This window comes from Simochromis diagramma, unplaced genomic scaffold (genome assembly GCF_900408965.1).
Source record: "Simochromis diagramma unplaced genomic scaffold, fSimDia1.1 OVJJ01000334.1, whole genome shotgun sequence".
NCBI lineage: Eukaryota > Metazoa > Chordata > Actinopteri > Cichliformes > Cichlidae > Simochromis > Simochromis diagramma.
Genome location: NW_024386764.1, coordinates 1,013,569 through 1,033,159, shown reverse-complemented (window position 1 = coordinate 1,033,159; position 19,591 = coordinate 1,013,569). Strand labels below are relative to the sequence as shown.

Below are 19,591 nucleotides of genomic sequence, written 5' to 3'. Positions count from 1 at the left end.
AAAAGACTCGATTCTGCTGCACTGCTACAGGCTCGGCTGCTGGGGGACTCCCCATAATGAACTTCTCCTTTCTCACCTCTCGCACCATGTTGGTTTATATGTATCACAATTAAATGTCATTAACTTCTGTATACTCTCTCCCACAGTTTGTTGTTTACAGTCTTTCTATGCTCAACGTTTCTATCTTCTGTCTCCATCTCTCCATCCAGTTGATGGAGATCGCTCCGCTTTCTTCTGCTGGAGGTCTCCTGTTACAAACTGAGCTCTTCCTCCTCATCTCCTCCTCACGCTCCTCACAACAGTCTTTACACATAGTACACAGTATTTACAGTATAAGACAGGACTTCTTGTGAAATGGTGCTAAGCAGGTTTTACACAAACAAAATGTGACATTAACTTTTTGGCCGTTTTGGATGTGTGACGATCATGATGACAATGTGGGACCTAGAGAATAAATCCCATCCTGAGCAACGTCACATGACAAGACTCAGTACAAATACAAGAACATGTAAAGGTGACGAGCACTGTACTCATCAGTAACGGAGGTTTGGGCTCGGTGCCTCATGCAGCGGTAAATGCTTCTACTCTCTGATGCCCTGAACAGGATTTGTAAAACTAATCAAACAATTAATTTTCCTGTCTAATGTCTAGAAAACGCTTCACTCCATCCAGCTCACCAAACCGCAGGGATCCTGGAAACCTGTGCAGAAATGCGGTCCTGTCCGGCAGGCTGTAGAGCAGCAGATAAACGTCGGGCTGATTACCGTCTGTGCTCCGTAATGACCAATAAAGGAGAAAGAGAGGCTGAATTCAGACCCTGTCACCTCCCTTTATCCGGCCTGCTGTTTGTGATTCACACTGAGGTTAATCACTTTCATTAATCTACTGCCTCTCCATGGGGGAGCTGGAAAGCTCGCCATCAGACCTAACAGCTCCTGCAATAGAGAATATACAGGAAACACAGCGTCCCCTCATGTGACACACTGAATTATGCAACAAGTATTCAGCAGTCAAGAAAAGCTTTGATTGTACAACAGGCACCTGCTGATTGCAGAAGTGATTTTAGAGGTTTTAGTCAGTTAGCTGAGCCCTGCTTCATGCACATGCTTCAGTGTCGTTTTGGAATGCACGACGTTAAAAGTGTTTTACATTGTTACTTTCTCTTAGTGCTGAGTCAGTGTATTTTTGTTGCCTAAATCTAGCAAATATTTATTAAAGTAACAATAAATGTATCTGTACTGCAGAGTGTTTTTCTTTCAACATTTAAAATAAGATTAAGAAAAGTAAAACAAAAATAAGTCTTAGACCAGCGGGCCCCGACCACAGTCCGGTTTATGCCCAACAATGTTTTCACTGATTGGCCTTTAAGGTGTCACAGATCAATACAACAAAATAAAAGAGTTAACGATAAAAAATGAAGATAAAAATCTATAAAAACCCTGAAAATCATAAACTTCACACCCAAGCCTGAACTCTGGCAGCCCGATACCAAACAACTCCGGTCCGTGGCCCGGGGGGCGGGGGCCGCTCTCTTAGACCTCGATCAATGATACCCAAAGTGTGGGCTGGAAAACTCTGCTGGTGCACAATAACTCATTTACACAAAAAGAAGATTTAATTAAAAATTTACAAGCTAGTTTAAAGTTGTGAAGAAATCAGAGTTGTGATGAACGGCCGGTCAAACTGCAGAAAATCTGAATATTTTGAAAGTGGCCACAGCAATCATTCGTTTGGGAATAGATGCAGGAGACCGACAGAGATTAAGAGGCTGCATAACTGGATGAGCATTTCAGTTAAAGCATGCTTGGATTTTATTTGATGGACAGAAACTTCACTGCATGGAAGACTGTTGTGCTGTGGCATCGCTCAGAGCTCAGTCCTGGGGCTCGGCTCTTATTTCTGTTGGCAGTGGGACAAATAACAGCATGTCGCTTATTTCCAGATGACATCCAGCTTTGTTTTTTCTTAATGGTCCTGAGTTATGATGAACCATTGTGTTGCTGATGGACAATGGCTTTGGTTTTTTAACAGTTTAGTTCTAAGAAGAGCATTTCTGAATCCTGCTCCGGAAAAAGTTTCCAATCAGAACGCGTCTGTGCCCGCTGCTGCACGGGTTTTATCTTTGATCGCAGCGTGTGACACTCGTGTGAAGCAGCTCTTCAGCAGCTCCTGTTACCCACTATCATGACACCATTGTTACTGAACCTGTTGGAAAAATTCCTAACTGTACTGATGCTGATAGAACAGAAATGCAGCACTTTCATAATAGCAGCACCAGCCGTGCTTCACTTAGCAGCATATGAAAAATTGCACCACTCGTTGTTTATCTAGCAGATATAGCCTGGTGCTGGTTCAGAGATCTTCATGGCTGGAGGGGTTAACATAACTTGGTTTTGATAAAAGCTTTGAACACCTCTACTCTTGAAAAACGTTTTGTTTTGGGGGTTTTATGGTTTGTTTTGATGCTTTTTACAGGATTGGAGATTAATATTTATTTTGATGCTGTGCTGGACAAAAAGCTGAGATAAGAGAGCAAAATGACCATTCATCCTTGTCCACGGGGTATTAAAACACACTTTTCCCTGGCAGCTCACAAACAACATCTCCTGTGTCGTAAATTCTCGGCTCTTTTTGTTCTATATCTTTTCGAATTTATAGCTGAAATAAACTTGAACTGTGGCTATGAAAATGCTTATATCCCCGCTGGTAACACGGCAAACTGTTTGTTACATCGCCAGCCATAAATCAGGCAGCTGTGAGGCTGTCCTGACCCAAGTCTTTTCACATCCATTTACCACTGATAATGCCTGCTGTTCCAGTGGGCCTCCAGGGGACACAGCCAGATCCCTTCATGAATAAGCAGACCTGCTCCATCCTCCAGCTGAAGCCCTCAGCTGGGTGTCAGGAAAGAGTGCGGTGTACTAGCAAAGTGCTGACATGAAAAATGAGGGACAAAGTCTGGTTTTCATGGAGTAGAAACTGGGCCTGAGACTTAAATCATTAAAAACAAAAAGCTATACATTCGCTCATCTTCTATTAAAGGAGTTTTGCTCATTGATGTCTGGAAAAACAGTTTTGTTGCCATTTATCTCGATCTTATCACACTTCCATCGCTGAAACAAGCATAAGGCGTCCGCTGGCGTAGCTGCAGATACTGAAAGCTAAAGGATAATGTTTCATTGCCTATAAGTGTAATTACTGTGACCTCCTTCTTTACTGAAGAATTAAAAACTATTAATATTACAGCTGGGGGTTAAAATTCACCCAATCCCACAACTCTACCCCACGTGAGCCCCAGCTGATCTTATTAGGCCACAACTACACACACTTGAGTTTAAAAACTATTTTAGATGATTTTTATTTCATATTTAGTGACTACTGCAAGGAAAGATCTGTGTGTACGGTCCACATGCAGGAGAGCATGATGGCATAAAGCAAAAAGTGGCACGTGTTTCAAAATCGACCTCAGCCGTGCTTTTATTCACAACTTTTCAAGTGTGTGCATTAGCTGTGTGGCCCGAGAGCACCCAAAGACCTCCATATGTGAAGATGATTGTCTCTCACTATGTTGTTTCCAGAACACGGTGAGTCATAGCCAAAGGACACCTTGTGTGCATTATTGAGATGCCAGTGGCTTTGGCAAAAAGTCACTTTTTGATGCCTTACAAATGAAATCAGGCTTTTTGTCAGGGTAGATGGTTTGGCCACATCGACAGGGGGTCCCCCTCCTCTCCGGTCCTCTCACATCCACCCCTGCACTCTCTTCTCTGCACAGCGAGAGAGTTACACAGCCAAAGTCTAATCTAGTCTAGTTGTCGTTGGACGTTTGGAGAAACTGGTTGGCCGTGGAGGAGCGATGTAAAGTGATTGTAATAAATGAGAATAAATGTGTTCGCTACAATACTGAAGAATCTCTTTGCATTTGTTATGTGACAGTTAAGACTCTGAGTCAGACGTGAAATCCAAACAAACAGTTCTCTCGCTGCTCTTTCTGTGGCTTTAATAACGCACAGACCAGTCAAACCCTTTTAATGCCTGCATCAAATGAAACACACTTTCTGGACATCAAAGAAATTCGTCATCTTAAGACGCGCTCAGTAAGTTGCAGTGTTTCTTGTTTGAAGTTATTCGAGTGATTACCAGATGAATTTCAGGCAGCGTTTCTCCAGAAACGAATACAACTGTGCAGTGAAACCTATTGGATTATATTTCCAGAAAGCAAACTGCACGCGTGCGTCTTCTTTTTTAGCATTGGGTGAACATCTTTATTAAACACACACAGTCACTACAGTCCCAATCTAGAAGCAATATCAGCACCTCCTTCATAACTGCCCACTTCAGCGCCCATCTCTGTGTGCCGTTAGGAGGAAGCACCGTAAAAACCCCATAAAAGACACTCTATACACTTGCCTTTTATAGCATTCATACTGCTGCCACTGGCTCTGCACTACATAGCCATAAATATCAATCCTTATTACATAACCAGTCACTGAGGATGGATTGTGTCCCAGTGAGTGACTGGGTAATGCTTTCCATGAAATATTGTTCATGAGGCAAAATGAAGCATCTAATGCAGCTAATAAGACCACTGCTCAAGCACTGAAGTCATTATAGTCCAGCATGATATACTACAAGTTGCAATGCAGTGTATTTCATGTTTTTTGACTCCCCTAAAGAGGAACCGTCACGACTTCAACTTCTGGGCTTTATATTTATGCATACATATTAGCGATGGTCTGTACTAGCTGCACACACTGTTAAAAACACATTAATCATTCTCAGTCTTTAAAAAGTGTTTAATACAAATTAAGGCCTAGGAACACAATTACGTTAGAGTACCACCATTGATTAAAAACGGAGGTACTCCCAAACTATCATCACAGGAAGGGATATTAGTCTGACAGCTTTCCCATCCATAAAAAGAGGAGGGAGACGTGAAAAAGTGATTGTGGATGAAGACAAAACCTCTAGCTGTGTTATTAGACTTCTCTCCCATTCATTTGATGTATTTAGTGCATTAAAAGAGCTCTGCAATGCTGCTGGTTATCAGCTAACACTGAATCCTGGGCCTACGAGGACTTTAAAAGCCCTCAGACAACAAGTGAAAGTCACGTGAAAGATGGGGAATATCAGCCGCTCCCCTGCTGGGCAGCACACCAGCTGTTTGTAAAGCAAACCAGTGGCCATGACCCTGATCACAGAAGAAGCTGACAAGCTGCAGTTCAGCCACAGAGCGGTAATTATAGACCATGTTTATTCTGTGAAAACCGACTTGGATTAAAAAAAAAAAAGAGTAGAGAGGACTAAACACGACTGCTGCTTAAACCTGTGTCATTAAATTGATAGTTTGACGAGCTTGATGATGAAAGCAGAGGTCTTTAAGACAAAGTATTTATTAATCTCAATAAAAACTGGAGAAAAAACTGTGCAGTAACAGCTGTGCAGCAGGTAATGTCTTATTGTAGTTTGGCCCACATTATAAAAAAGAGCTACAATTGCCTTCATTTAGCTCCTCCTACTTCCAGTTAATGTTAAGTTACTTACAGCACTTTGTCTTTTTTGCTAAAAATAATATTTGGCATATTGAACACAATCTTCAGCTACATGACATCACCATGAAATCACTTCCCCAGCCTATTTCCTTTGTCTTCATCATAATCAGCAGTCATAAGCCATTCTATGTAATTATCAATATAAGAAAAACATCTTAATCATGTGTTATTTATAGATTTTGCTTCTGACTCCTTTGAGCCATTTATAGCTGGAACAACTGTGTTTTACACCATTAACTGCACTGAAAACGCTTCGTGAATATTCCTCTGGGAAACAAACAAATGGCCTGTGAGTGTCCAAAAGAGAACCTTTAGGTCTGCGAGTGTCTCGTGCTGTAAAGACAACGTTTCAGTCGAATATTTGAAAAGAGCATCCAAATCAGTCAGAGCGTAAATGGCTTTCCTCAAACCATGTAAGGGAATCAATTTCAACTGACAGCAACCAGAGAAAAACTGTGTGAAGGTTTGTTCTTACCACTGTTTCCTTATTTGACACTTTGCAGATATTTAATTTATATTTCATTTTATTTGTAAAGCTATCAATGCAGAGTCATTTTAATTTAATTAAAAATGTGCTCAAATCTAAGGCTTAAGATCTGAAACAATATCATATATATGAAAATTGGATTTAATTTAGGAATGCAAAGGGAATGTTAAACTCCCTAAAAGCACTTCTTATGTTACACTCTCTGACAGCTGGTTGCATCATAAGGACCTGCCTGGCTTCCACATGTGATTTGGAATCACAAGCAACTACCAAAACAATAAAAACCGAAAATAAAAAATGTTGGGAGAATCCACCTTTTAATCATTTTTCATTTAGTTGCCATGAAATGTCCGAGTTAATGCTGAAAGACAAATCACTTGGAAGAAAAATCCCTATAAGCTTCACAAATCCCATGTCAGATAAACCCAAGTCATTTATTATTAACGGAATATTAACTACAAACAGAAAAATCTCACATTTTGTGCAATAAAAATTTAATTCCGATATCAAGGCCTCACGGTGTTACAGCAAAAATAGGAACAATGTAAATAATTCATGGTCCATTCATGTAAATTAATCTCCCTCTTGTGTTTTTACTGGGCAAAGCTTTGACTCTCTACTAGCTGCTGGTGGCCATGTTTGCTTGTCAGAAGCATTTGTTTTCCTGCAGAGCTCGAGCTCAGAGCTTCAGCAGCAGGTCTGCGTGGCGGCTGGACTCGAGCCGGGGTTTGGAACGACTCGAGGATGCAACCACATGGCCTGGTGCAAATAACTGGCAGGCTGTTGTGAAGGACATTCATTAAAAAATACTGTGTCTGCTATGTGGGACTGTGCCCAGAAAATAAGAAACGAAATAATAACAACAGTCGTACTCATTTTAATGAAAAGCACAACTGCTCATTTTCAAATTAGATATCATATTTAATGTTTTTCCAGACTGTCGTAAACATGTCAAGAAACAACTGACAGTCCAAAGTGTACGGCCCTGTTTTGCAGTACTTAGAGGCTGTTGGGGACATTTATTCATATTTTGGCGCGCCTTCAGATGTCTGCTGGTCACAAACAGCCAGAAAACAGATTGAAGAGGTGCACTGCATCTCTGGGACATTTTTGGGAACTCCGATAAGCTCCGATAAAGACGATAAGCTGAGGAAAACGTCCAGAAACTGAAAAGTGCTTAAAATCTGAGTCAGTTTTACTTAGTTTAACCTTTTGCTGTTGTAAATGATTGCATCCTGCTTCACATTAAATAGACAGTTATTTACCTGTTACCATGGTGAAGATTAGTACTGAAGCTCCAGTTACCTTTAAATCCTTTATTAGCTTCTTTCACGATCCTCCAGATAATTCATTTACTTCAGAACCAGGTAGATGTTTTTGTAAAATATGCAGTAAAATTAACTATTAAAAAGAAAGAAAAGTAAATTCTTTCAAACTCTTACCTGCCCGGTCGACCTTCTTTCTCTTTATGCTGAAAGTTGTGAGTCTTTTGTGTGTATGTCACACAGTTGGCATTTTGTAGGGTGGATAGCTCTACCCTGAGGTTTAGCCCCCTCTCTGGTCACTACAATGTCACGAACAATGACCCCAAATACACCAAAGCAGTAAAAGCACACGTTCAATATTTGGCGTAGTTCATTTCTCAAGCAAAGAAATTGTCTGCAGGATCCTGAAGGAAACTGTACTAAAAGGATTAAAGAGTAACAATGGAGCTTCAGAGAGTCTCGACTCATACCTCATTTCTTTGTATTAATTATTCATGGAAATGGAAAAACAGTATATAAGTATACTTCTAATGAGCTTAGGCCCAGGCATGACTGATAGTGTCCCACCGTGGTGGTGGTGGCTCCTGCACTGACAAGGTGTTCGGGTCATTGTCATTTTGAAAAACTCAGATATTTGACAGTGGTTTTCTGCATTCATCTCCAACACCACGAGCTGCTCTCCCATCGTGTTTTACACATGGCTGTAGACTTTCATTCTTCTAAGCAAGAGCAAGAGATGCACACCTGAAGCCATACTAATCTGGACTGACTTAACACGGCCCAACAGGTATTGAGGAAACAGGTCAAACTGATGAGACGGGGGCCACTGGAACCAGACCTGGACAAGAATCAATGATATGGGATTGATCCAATGCTACGATGCCAGTTGAGCCATTGAGAGGGAGCAACACAGAAGATGACAGATTCAGGGGTTAAACCAAAGTATCACATGAACTATTTAGGAATTATTATACACAGACCCTCGTTTTCATTTTTACCTGCCACTACTTTCATCATATTTTCTATAAGAACACACTAAATGTAGCCTTAACTACATTTGTGCAATATAGTAGAGTTTTTCCACTGAGTTTAACCAATCACCCAAACTCACAAGCAGCCAATGATTTGACATAAATCAAAATATTTCTAAATTTGAAATGAGTTTGGATTTAAAACAGTTCAGCTGCCTCGTGATTATTGAAGGCATGAAGGTGTTATCCTCCAAATGCAACTGTGGGGTAAATAATTACTCTAAAGACTGTGTTACTTTGATCCAGTGATAGCCTTGAGCTGATGATGAGTTTTACATTCAGACAGCATCTAGGGGCACATCCAGGTCACAGTTCCAACACTAGAACCTATTCATCCATAACATCCAGCAGTTTGGAGGAGAGTAGAAGGGCTTCACTGAGGAGAAAGGCACTGGGGTGATGGTTTTAATGCCTGTATCTGCTCTAAATTTCACATTATATTCCTTTCCATAATTTCAAATATCTTCCAAGAATATGTGGCATTATCCCGCAGCTCAGCTATCAGCCTCTGAAGCCTTATTAATTGATGCACTGCAGTAAAGAGCAGCTTATCATTCCGACAGCAGCACGGGCATGTGATGGAGCCATAACTGACAGACAGAGCAGATACAGCACAACTTGAAGACCAGCATGTGCACAGGAGGAGGACAGAGGGGTACCCATGGCAGGTCATAGCAGAGCTTTTTCAGATGAAGTGCCATTACTACTGACCGTGCACACTGAAAGAGTGATAATTACTGGAGTGATAAATCTCCTGATGATTAAATGGTTAGCTATTGGTAATTTGTTTACCCAATTTTTAAGGATGGGCCTAGACACCCGACAGAAGAAGTCTTATCCTTCTTATTCTTTGGGTCACTACCCTACACTCTTCTGGCAACAAGTAATCTCCAACCCTGGAGTGGGTGCTCCACCCTTTGGCATCTGATTTAGAAGTGCTAATCCTCATAGATGCCTGCCACACAGGCACAGGCTGGAGGTCAGGCTGCATGATGAAAAAAGAAGCACCACAACATCTGCAAGAAGCAAAGAAGTAATCCTGAGCACACTGAAGCTGCATCCCTCCAGCAGAGCTGAGAAACCTGAAAACTACAGGAGCACTAAAACTCCCCTGGAGGCGCATGGTGGCCCAGCACCTTACTAAATCATTTTCACATTTGTGACCCATCCGTAATTTCTGTGCATGAGTTTTTGCGTTAATGATACAAGTACCACCTGATGTCACCAGGATGTACGGCAGGTGATCTGAGTGTGCGTTTAAGTCACATGGCTCTCGATTTGTGAACACTCTCTCTGCGGGTTGTTCCTTCTTGCTTCGATGACGAATACAGCGTCTGCAGCGTGCACAAAACCCACACAAGCCAAATACCCATAACAGAGGTCATTTTTGATACCAGAAAATATCCTGTGTCACAGTGGGCAAATCACAGGGCTGTCAGTGCTGATAGGATCTTGCTCCCAGTCTGAGCTGAAATAAAACAACAACAACTGCAGCCACTCTTTAGCTGAACAGAAAATAATAGAGAGTCTGAATGAAAAACCTGGCTATTGTACTGCAGTTCTATTGTGGGAATGAAAGGAGACAAACTGGACTGTGCAGTAGATGGGTCAATCAGCACAGGAACAATGCCACAGCACACAGGAGACAAGCTGAACTCGCATCCAATCATGTCCACAGGAAGCCAAACAGCCTGTTGCTATCTTATCAGTTTTCTTCTCTGCAGAGACGCAGCGTGTTTACCACAAAATGACTACTTTCAGGACTCTCAGCACCCCGAAGTTAAAACTGAACCCAGACACAAGACCTTAAAATTAGTTCGCAGATTAAGTTTTTAGAGCTGTGGCACCTCTAACTGTTTTTAATATTGAATATTCTGCCGTTTTCACATTAAAATTAGCACCAACAATAACATTGTGTTTTACATTAAACACACGTTTCCTTTGAAATTAAAGGTAATAAATAAAAAAGAGCTTTTCCCTGTACAGTACCTCACTAGAAGGACACTGCCAATGCCCTACTTTGCAGTTTTAGAGAAAATCATCGTGATCCACACCGAGATGTGGGTGGGTTTTTCGCCTCCCCACCACAGCTGATGAATTTCAGCTTGGTTGTTCTTGTGCTGACAAACAGGCAAACAAACTGCATTCATCACATTTCTCTGCCTCAGCTGTAGTTTGGCAGAAAACACCCATAAACAACTGGTGTATACTACAGACAGATGAGATGGGATGATAGCACGGAGCAGCCGTCTGTGTTGTTACAAAGCTTATGATTAAGAAACATGTTTATCTTTGAAGGTGCTGCAGCAGGAAACGCAACCTGCTGTAATCTGATCTCATTCTTAAAGCAACTGTGACTCCAGACAAATAAAAACAGAGCCAAGCATCTGTTCTCTTTCATGTTCACAGGAGGAAAGAAGGAAAAACCGGTGTTTCTGCTGAGGGAAGGATGTACAGGAATCTGTTGGGTTCGGGCCCAGATAGTGGTCCCAGGAGTGAAAACGTCTTTCATGATTTCACACAGCAGGTTTTAAGACCCACACGAGGCACTGTTTTAAGACAGTACAATCTCCTGCTTTGGTCTATGACACAGTATGGTAATGAGACAGCAGAGTGGGAGATGTGTTCTTGGAGATTTTTCAAGAAACTGTCAACAAGGAGATGAAACCAAGTAAGATTCTCCATCTGCTTGGCCTGTTTGTCATCTCAGATTTAATCAAAATGCCTTAATTTTGTTTGGTTTTTTAATTAAAAATAAAAACAATTAAGTTAAAAAGAGTGATGTATTTGTACATTTTAAACATTTAGGTTTATGGGACTAATGCTGAGAAGCAGAGGCATCAATCCATACCAGGCAGCAGACCGTAGGAGACTCTCTGGGTCAGTTTCAGGTCACTGAGAGCTGCAGGTGGAGGCAGGATGTGCTTAGACTAGCTTAGCATAGTAAGCGGGCAATGGCTCAATCCAAAGTTGAAAAACACTCTTACAGCAAAAGTAAACCCAGATTTCACTGATGAACACGTGTTGGTGTGGTTCTTGCATTATCATAGTAATACTGGTTCACCAACATTGCAACTGACCAATCAGGTTGCTGTGATGTCACAGCTTTGCAAAGTGAGGATAAAAGAAAAAAAAAAGGCCCTTTTTTAAAAAACTCTCCTAGAACAAAGTGTAAATATTGCATTTATTTTCTTGATTAATTTAATCAATATAATATCAAGTCAGTTTTTCTGTTAGCCAAATGTAGGTTTTAATAGCAATAGCTAACTTCTTGGCTAATCTTGGCTAACTGAATACTAAGACAACGTCATTGGTTCATTTATGACGATAAAGGAACAACACCAACAAGGGGCTATCAGATCGTGCAATACCACAAGTTTTCAAAAAATATATTTTTCCTCCAAGAAGTGCAAGACCAGTCAGCAGCCAATGAGAATGAGAGGTCAGAAGAGACTGAGATCCATTACTTTGGACCCAGGACACATTAGCCTGTAGTATCTACAAAATAAGCAATTTAAGTTGCAGCAATGAACATTTTCTCATTATACTTTGATTTAATTGTGTCATATGAAATGAAAAAAAAGCCCTTCAGCTAAATAACTGCATGGTTGTGCCCAACCAATGTCACTGTCACCTGCCATGGATAGGGATGTTTCCAGTGTTTCTACCAAGTTCATGGAAGTGACAATTTTATATGCACTTATTCACATGGCCACTAGAGGGCACTGAACTTGGGCACCCATATCGGCAGACAGTTTGAAAAGACTTAGTGTGTGTGTGTGTGTGTGTGTGTGTGTGTGTGTGTGTGTGTGTGTGTGTGTGTGTGTGTGTGTGTGTGTGTAAATGTTTTGTATTTTGGAAAAAGATAATCGTTTTTTGATGATTGATTTTTTAATTATCATACCACTTCTTTAATCTCTAACAATTAATTAGTTAATAGATTATTTCATCTGGTAGGTTTCATGATAGCAGCTGTCATGTTGAATATCACAGATAGATAGATGAATAGAATTTGTTTAAAAAGTGTTTAAAATTCATTAAAAATAGAGCTATAAAGTCACTGTAAAGAACTATTTGAGCACGGCCCTGGTTAGTCCTCTTGTCTCTCTAACCTGGATAAAATAGCTGTATATACAGAACGCCAAAACATAGCAGCCCTTTCCACCCATATGTTTTCATGCTTGTTCATCCCTGAAATTACACACAATTTATCAATGTGCAGAGGATGGCTGAGTGTGAGCAGAAATGGAGGCGAGCCAGCCTACATTCAGCTGTAATACCAGCAGCTTCGGATGGAGCTGTGATCAAGACAAAGAATCCCAGCTTCTTGCTCAGATATGCGAAGTTATTTAATCCCATCTAATAAAAACACCTGGTTTTCAATCAATCTTATTTTCAAAAAGTGTGATTTGACATTTTAAAAGCAGGTAATTTATTTTACATAAGTAAATGAATGTTCCATTGAAGGCTTTTTATGTCACTTTTCAACTGTATATATATATTTTTTTTTTTTTCATGTAGAGTTCTACTAAACCATGTCATGAATTAGCATTAAGAGTTATTTAGGCCTACTCTTTAATGGTCTTAATAATTGACTGAAGAGGAAGTGAGATGACACAGTTAGAGAGCCACAAAGCCATTAACATAGGCCATGGCTGCTGCCTTTTCTATTATAAACTGTGCTTCTAACATCCTTTGCCACCAGTAGAAGATCTAATTCAGAAAAAAGCTTTGAGTTTGATTTAAAGGTCGAGGACAAAAAAACATGTTTTAATTGAAAATGTTGCCTCTTTCATACATATTTGAACAAGCACTCGACCGTCTGTGAAACAGTACCTACAGCTAAAGCTATTATGATCCAATAAATGACACAGTTAAAAAAACGCTTATAACGACTTTGAACTCCTATCAGGTACCAGTCATTAGAAATTCATCAGGGTGTTAATTTATTTAAACAGTTGACCACTTGGCTATCTTTGGCACTCTAAAGGGCTCTCCTAAAATTGTAAAATAAATTCACTGAAAGAAATAATCTTCAAGTACATCTGAAGCAGCTCTCACTTTGTTCCACAAGGTTCTGCCCGTGACCAGATAAACTGATGCAAAGAGAAATCACCAAGATCTCGAAAATGTCTTCACATCCTTTGTAGGTGACTCTGAAGCTGCCAAAGAAGATACATCTACTATGAGAAAAGCACTGCATACATTTGACTTTCATGGAATTTCAGGGAAAAATCCTTTGAGGTCCAAAGAGAACAAAGGTGCTTCCAAACCTCATGAACATACAAAGACCAGGCCTTTCAGAATAATGTGCTCTGGACAGAGGAATCAAAGAGTTTCCTGACCTGACAGCAGGCATGTTTGATGAAGGCCAAAGCAAAGTTTGACAGACTTCAGGGTTTTTCTTTGTAATTTAGATTAGTTTTAGCTCGTTTCCAGAGTGGGCAGTTTTCCAGAGCTTAGATTTAATTATTTTAAAATGTTCAGCTTTAGTTTCGTTTTTGAATAGTTTTTGCTGTTAGTTTTGATTTGCTCGTCAGGGGAAGCTCCCTCAGACTGGCTGTGCTGACAAATTAGACCAAATTTACAAAAACTAAATCTAAAGAAATGTAATGTCTATTTATTATTTTATTACAGGGAGTTTTATAAATGTAACATTTCAGTTAGTTTTCAGGTTTTTTCATATTTTTCTTTTGTTTTGTTTTCTTGTTTAATCACCTAAAAAGTTTTGTTAGTTTTAGTTAACTACAAGAAAAACTTTTTAGCAACTCTGTTAAGTACACCAGAGTGAAGCCTCAAACTGAAAAGCATCAAGACTGCCCAAAAGTTTCAACAAGATGACGTCAGCTGTTCAGAAATGATTCACTTAAGGAATCATTTTTATTAAAGGGAGATGATGCTGCAGTTAGTTTTTCCACAGCAGAATATCACATTCGACATTTTTGGTGAATAACTTAATGAAAAAGATGTGTATGATTCAAATATGACATACTTGTGTGTGTGTGTGTGTGTGTGTGTGTGCGTGTGTGTGTGTGTGTGTGTGTGTGTGTGTGTGCTGCATCCAGCTGGATTTATGTTGGTTTATTTGTAACGTTGCTCATGTGGTTGATGGAACAGCTAATTCTGGCTCCAGACCTGAACTTAATCGGCTGAAGCCCTTCTTTGTTTGTGCGAAGCTATAAACACAAAGAAGTGTGACGCTGTTTCTGCCTTCGTTGCCAGACAAAGTGCAATGTGCAAACTTTTAGCCTTTTAAACCCGGTTTTTGAGGTCCAGGTAGTTTAAGTGAGTAATTATTAGCAATTCTGAAGAGTGCAAACTGAAAACCTGCAGTGCTGTGAATAGCTTTCATCTGACCTTTTTTGAGGGAACAGCCATGTGACAGTTGACAGCAAGGTCCTGGAATCATTCAAAGCTACAGCTTCTGAGAAGTAGCCGCAAAAAAAAGAAGAAAAATTCATTCACTTCTTTCACAAATGGCGATAGAAAAGTTCACATGTGAAAATGTGACTGATAGAATGGAGGGAATGTTTTAATTGGTGTCTGATGCAGAAACAGCTTTAGATGGTTATTATTTGTCAGGATATGTAGGGAGAAAAACCTGCTGATTGATTGCCAGGAAGCCAGAAGCTGCACAGCTGCTGTGCAACCAGTGTGTGTGCGTGCCGTTTGAACGTAGCTTGGAAGCATGTTTAGTTTCAGTACTTTATTTTAATGCCAAGTCTTTTTGTACATGTGGCTGCATGACATTTACTCATGCAGAGTCTAATTTCTTGTTTTGCGAAACAACATTTAAACTTTTGGGCAATGTCACTTTTCATGTAATGCATCTGTAGAAGAGCACAGAGCTGCATATTAGCCTGAAAATGATGCTCGGTGTTTTCTAAACCAATTTTCTACACTGTATTCATTCCTAATCTGATGTTCTTCGGCCCCCTTGTGCCACCCAATTTAAGAAATCTTATAAATGCCACCGGCATGTGCGTGTGTATGCATGTGTGTGTAGCAGTGAAGCATTCAGCATTCAGGGCCAAGCCTCCTGCTGCTTTCACTAGGGTGAGAGGAGCAACACACAAACACGCAGACCCACAGTGCTGGCTTTCAGCTGATGCATTTATGAGCAACACACATACAAAGAATACACTCCCTCCACGTCTTCTCTCTCTGCATCTTGCTTCTGTGACTCCACCTGCTATCCAGCATCCCCGTCCTCACCCCTTTTCCCTCCATCTGTTGCACTCCTTCACTCCACCCGCCTCGCTCGGTCTCTGTTTTCCATCCAGCCTAATTAGAGCTCCGTCAAATCCAGGTGAGCTGACAGCCAATTATCACTCTGTCACACCGAGTCATGCACTCCCATCCCTCTTCTTTTGCCCTTTTTTAGCCTTGCGGGAATTTGATTTTTTGCATCAGTAGCACGAACAGGACAGTTCGCTATTCTTGTTTTAGGAAACTGCCAGAAGAATGAAGGCTGAGTATGAAGCCGTGCGAGGATAAGCAAGCGAACACGCGGGCTGCCACACAGACGCCACAACAGAGCCGAGACTGAATTTACGTGTAGAGTAGAATACTGAAAGACTTGTGCACGAACTAGGCCTGTATTATTTGCAGAAAGCCCACTCACGTAATGCTTTGGCACATTTAACCGTTTCACACTAAAATGTTCCGTTAACAAGTCCGCAGGTCGCTCTATTCTCACACGTGCATTTATCATAATCGCGCAAAACGCATTAAACTGTACATTTTAATTAATATCACCAAGACAAAGTCTAAACAGAAAGCTCAGACTTGTGAGTCTGCAATTAATGAAACTAATAAGGTAACTTAACTAATGACCGATTAATGAGGGTGCTGCACAGCTTGCTGCAGAAATGACATCTTATACAAAAGGACAGGGAGCAGTGCCCTGACTTGCAAAGATTTTCAGTGCGCAGAACAACTGTGCCATTATATGCCTGTACGGAGAGATGCTCCCATCAAACTGCATTAAAAAAAACCTGATTCCAAAAATAACAGCGCACCATAGGGGAAAAACTACTGTGACAGTCTTCGTGACAGCGCAAATATTCCCATAAATGTGGGCAACACTTTCACAACTGTAGCAGCGATATGATCATCTACCAGAAAAGCATATATAATATACAAGTCATATATAATGCGTATATAATTTACAAATAAATGGTAAAAAAAAAAGACTGTATTCATCATTCATACTGTACCTGCACGACATATGATAGCTACATTTACATAATTCTCACATTTACATTAAATGATTCAATTGAGATTTTGGAGGCAGGCTTTGTTGTTTCATTTAAAGATGATTTCTATATGCTTCTTATAGATAAAAAAAATAGTTTGGGTGTTGTTGTGTTCCCTCTGTGCAGACTGCATTGTTAGGTGTGAGTGAGAGTTGACGGACTTGTGTGAATACAAAATTCGTTCTCGCCTTCAGTGTGTCCATTCTGCAGGACGCTCCTCTCTAACAGCTGTCACCACACAGCGCTGCATTTCTTCCATTTGTGACACTTTCCACGAAAAAGCAGTTTAAAAGGGAAAATACCTTTAAACTCACCATATTCTAGGGTTTCCTAGACGTTTGCATTTCGGAGAAGATGTTGAAGAAATGAATGCACGGGGTCCCGAGATTACAGACAGTTAGCGAAGAGTCTTGGAATTCCTCCAGTCCCACAACACTTGGTCTAATTCCCCGAGGTGGATAAGAAAAAGGTCCGTAAATGCACCGTGAGGAGCGTCAGGTAAATCCTCCGCTCAGCTGCCGCCGTGCGTGGAGCTTCCCCCGCCTCAGCGTTGGTTAGTGTTCCCGGTAAGCCAGCGGTCTGCTCCCTGACCGTCCGCGGTAGCCGAGCTCTGAAAGAGCAGCATCCCTAACACTTTGTCCACACACACACCCTCGGGAGGCGTCGGCTGTGTTCGGCTGTTTCCGGTAACATTATAGGCTCCTGGGTGGAGGCTGTCAAAGACGTCCTGGTTTATTTACACACTGACAGGCTCCTCTTTAATCGTATTAATCATCCCGCTCATAATGACATTTATTTCTATAGAAATATCGTTTACACACACTTTAAAACACAAAACCAGGCTGTGTCTTTGGTTCGATTCCCGCACTGAAAACGCTGACACCGCCCCCGTCGGAGGCCATGAGCGATAAGCTACCTGCTCCAGAGGAGATCCCGGCAGTAATTAACACCACACCATCGACCTGCTGCAGCCTGTGACAGTGCAGAGGTGCCATCTATAGAGAAAAGGATTTCCTACAGTTCTGGCACTGAAAGCGATAATGAGACATTTCACCGAGGAAACACAGCGGTACGAAAAACTGTGGTACAAACATTTATTTTGAATGTTTTTACTTATTTTGTACAACTTACCTTTTTAACTTTGGCCAATTACCAGTGAGACCCAAATTTAATCATGCCAAATATTTATTTTATGCAATTTATTTATTTATTATGCAAATATATTTTAAACTTCACCTCATGTAACTGAACTGAACAGCATTATGTTTGTGCCTTAAAGTCTTTATTAATGCAAATATTGTGGACTGTCGTGTGTTAAAGGCTAGCCAAGAAGTTTTTGTTTTAGTGATTTTCTTGGCCGTTAGTTAGCACTACTGCATATGTGGTCTGCACCAAGGGCGTGGATTTGGTTCTGGCATTGGTGGGGACGATGATTCAACCACCTGTTTCTTTTTTTCCCTTTTTGTCTTTGCTTCTTGATAAAAGGAGAAATATACTTGCCTACATGTGCTGTTCTACCTGCTTTTAAACCATTTAAAATTACAATTCATAGTTTTATATGTGAATTATATAATGTTAAATTAGTGTTAAACAAATGGCTGACTAAGTATTTTAGGCTTTAGTTTACTTCAGCCATATTCCATATAAATCAGGTATCACACATAAATAAAAATAGCTTCAAATACAGTCATGACTACTGCATATGTGGTCTGCACACCACTCCATATAGTTTGTAGCTGCATCTTGCTGATCATTTTTGCTAACAAGCTGATAACTTAGTACTATAACGTCTTCGCTGCAGTTCAATAGCAGAGCACCGCAGACAGGCTGATGTTGCAAAGAAGGAATTCAATGCATTTGTGCTTTTTGTTTGTTTGTTTGTCTTTTTTAACTAAAATGGTCAGCACGTGGTTGCGCTGTGAGCATACATCAAGAATGAAAAGGGCAAAATAATAATACTGAAACTCTTGTTTTGCTTTGATTATGTTAATGACATTTAATTTAATGTAGTTACTTATCTAAGCTGGAAAGTTTTTTGTTTGTTTGTTTGTTTGTTTGCTTTGTTTTACTCTTTGCTTCGAGCCCTGTGTACATGAGCTGCATGCTAAAAGACCTTTTGTTAAAAGGGTTGGCGTAATAAGCATATGCTTCAGCCAATACCTTTTTAATTAGCCTTGTCTCGTGCTTTCTTGCTTTGTGGTAGATCTTTATGCTGTATTCACTGAGATATTTGAATGCTAATCAATGAATCAATAAATCAGAAATCAGCAGATGCACATAGAGTATCTTCTCCATGCACACAGACTAATGTTAAATAAAATATATAAGTAAAATGTCTTTACGCCACTAACAGTTTGTTACATTTCAAGTGTAATTCATTTGTGACATGGTGAACTTAAAGCATCATCTTTTGCTCATATGTTGTGTGATTCTTGGGATTTCCTTTTACCTTAAAATATAAAGCACCTTGAGGTGACTGTTGTGAAATGGAAATATATAAATAAAATTAAACTGAACACGTCTGATTCTGATTCAGTTTATCCACAACATAAACTTAGGAATGCTGCTTTTTAACTTGTGAAGCTAATTAGCTCAACGGGACAAGAGGTGGATGTAAAAGAGGTCTGGCATCTGAGTCCAGGCTTAAAGCTTTTTATTTTTGTGTGTTTCATCTTAATCAATAAAAAGTTGGTAGAAAATATTTCTTGAACACAAACTTTAGCTTGCTAGAAAATCTAACAAGGACGTAGGTGGGAGAGATAACAAAGCAGCATCAGAAACGTTGCTGCTCTGGTTCAGCTCTCATTTTGGAGCTATTTTTTCTGCTCGCTGGTTAATTCTTTGCCCCAAAACCATGAAGACAAATGCTAATGTTTAGTCCAAAACAAATGGTGGTGGTCCACATTTTTTTAAACCACAGATTAAGATTTTATATGACAAAGGGCAGTGACTGTGATGGAAACCTGGCTGCACAGCAAAGATTCGAGCCTTATTTTTT

General features: G+C 40.3%; 1 protein-coding gene across 14 annotated transcripts in view; it reads right to left on the bottom strand.

Annotated features, from left to right (window-relative positions):
• ptprfa (protein tyrosine phosphatase receptor type Fa) overlaps positions 1–17,475 on the bottom strand; it is a 340,154-nt gene extending 322,679 nt beyond the window's left edge. For 8 of the 14 annotated variants that reach the window (XM_040030501.1, XM_040030485.1, XM_040030531.1 and 5 more), the window contains exon 1: positions 16,908–17,475. The gene's annotated coding sequence lies outside the window, so the exon portion shown is untranslated. Of the gene's footprint in view, positions 1–677; positions 935–16,907 lie in introns of those variants that run through there. The other 6 variants (XM_040030551.1, XM_040030564.1, XM_040030570.1 and 3 more) reach the window with 2 other exon arrangements.
• Positions 17,476–19,591: the final 2,116 nt, after the last annotated feature.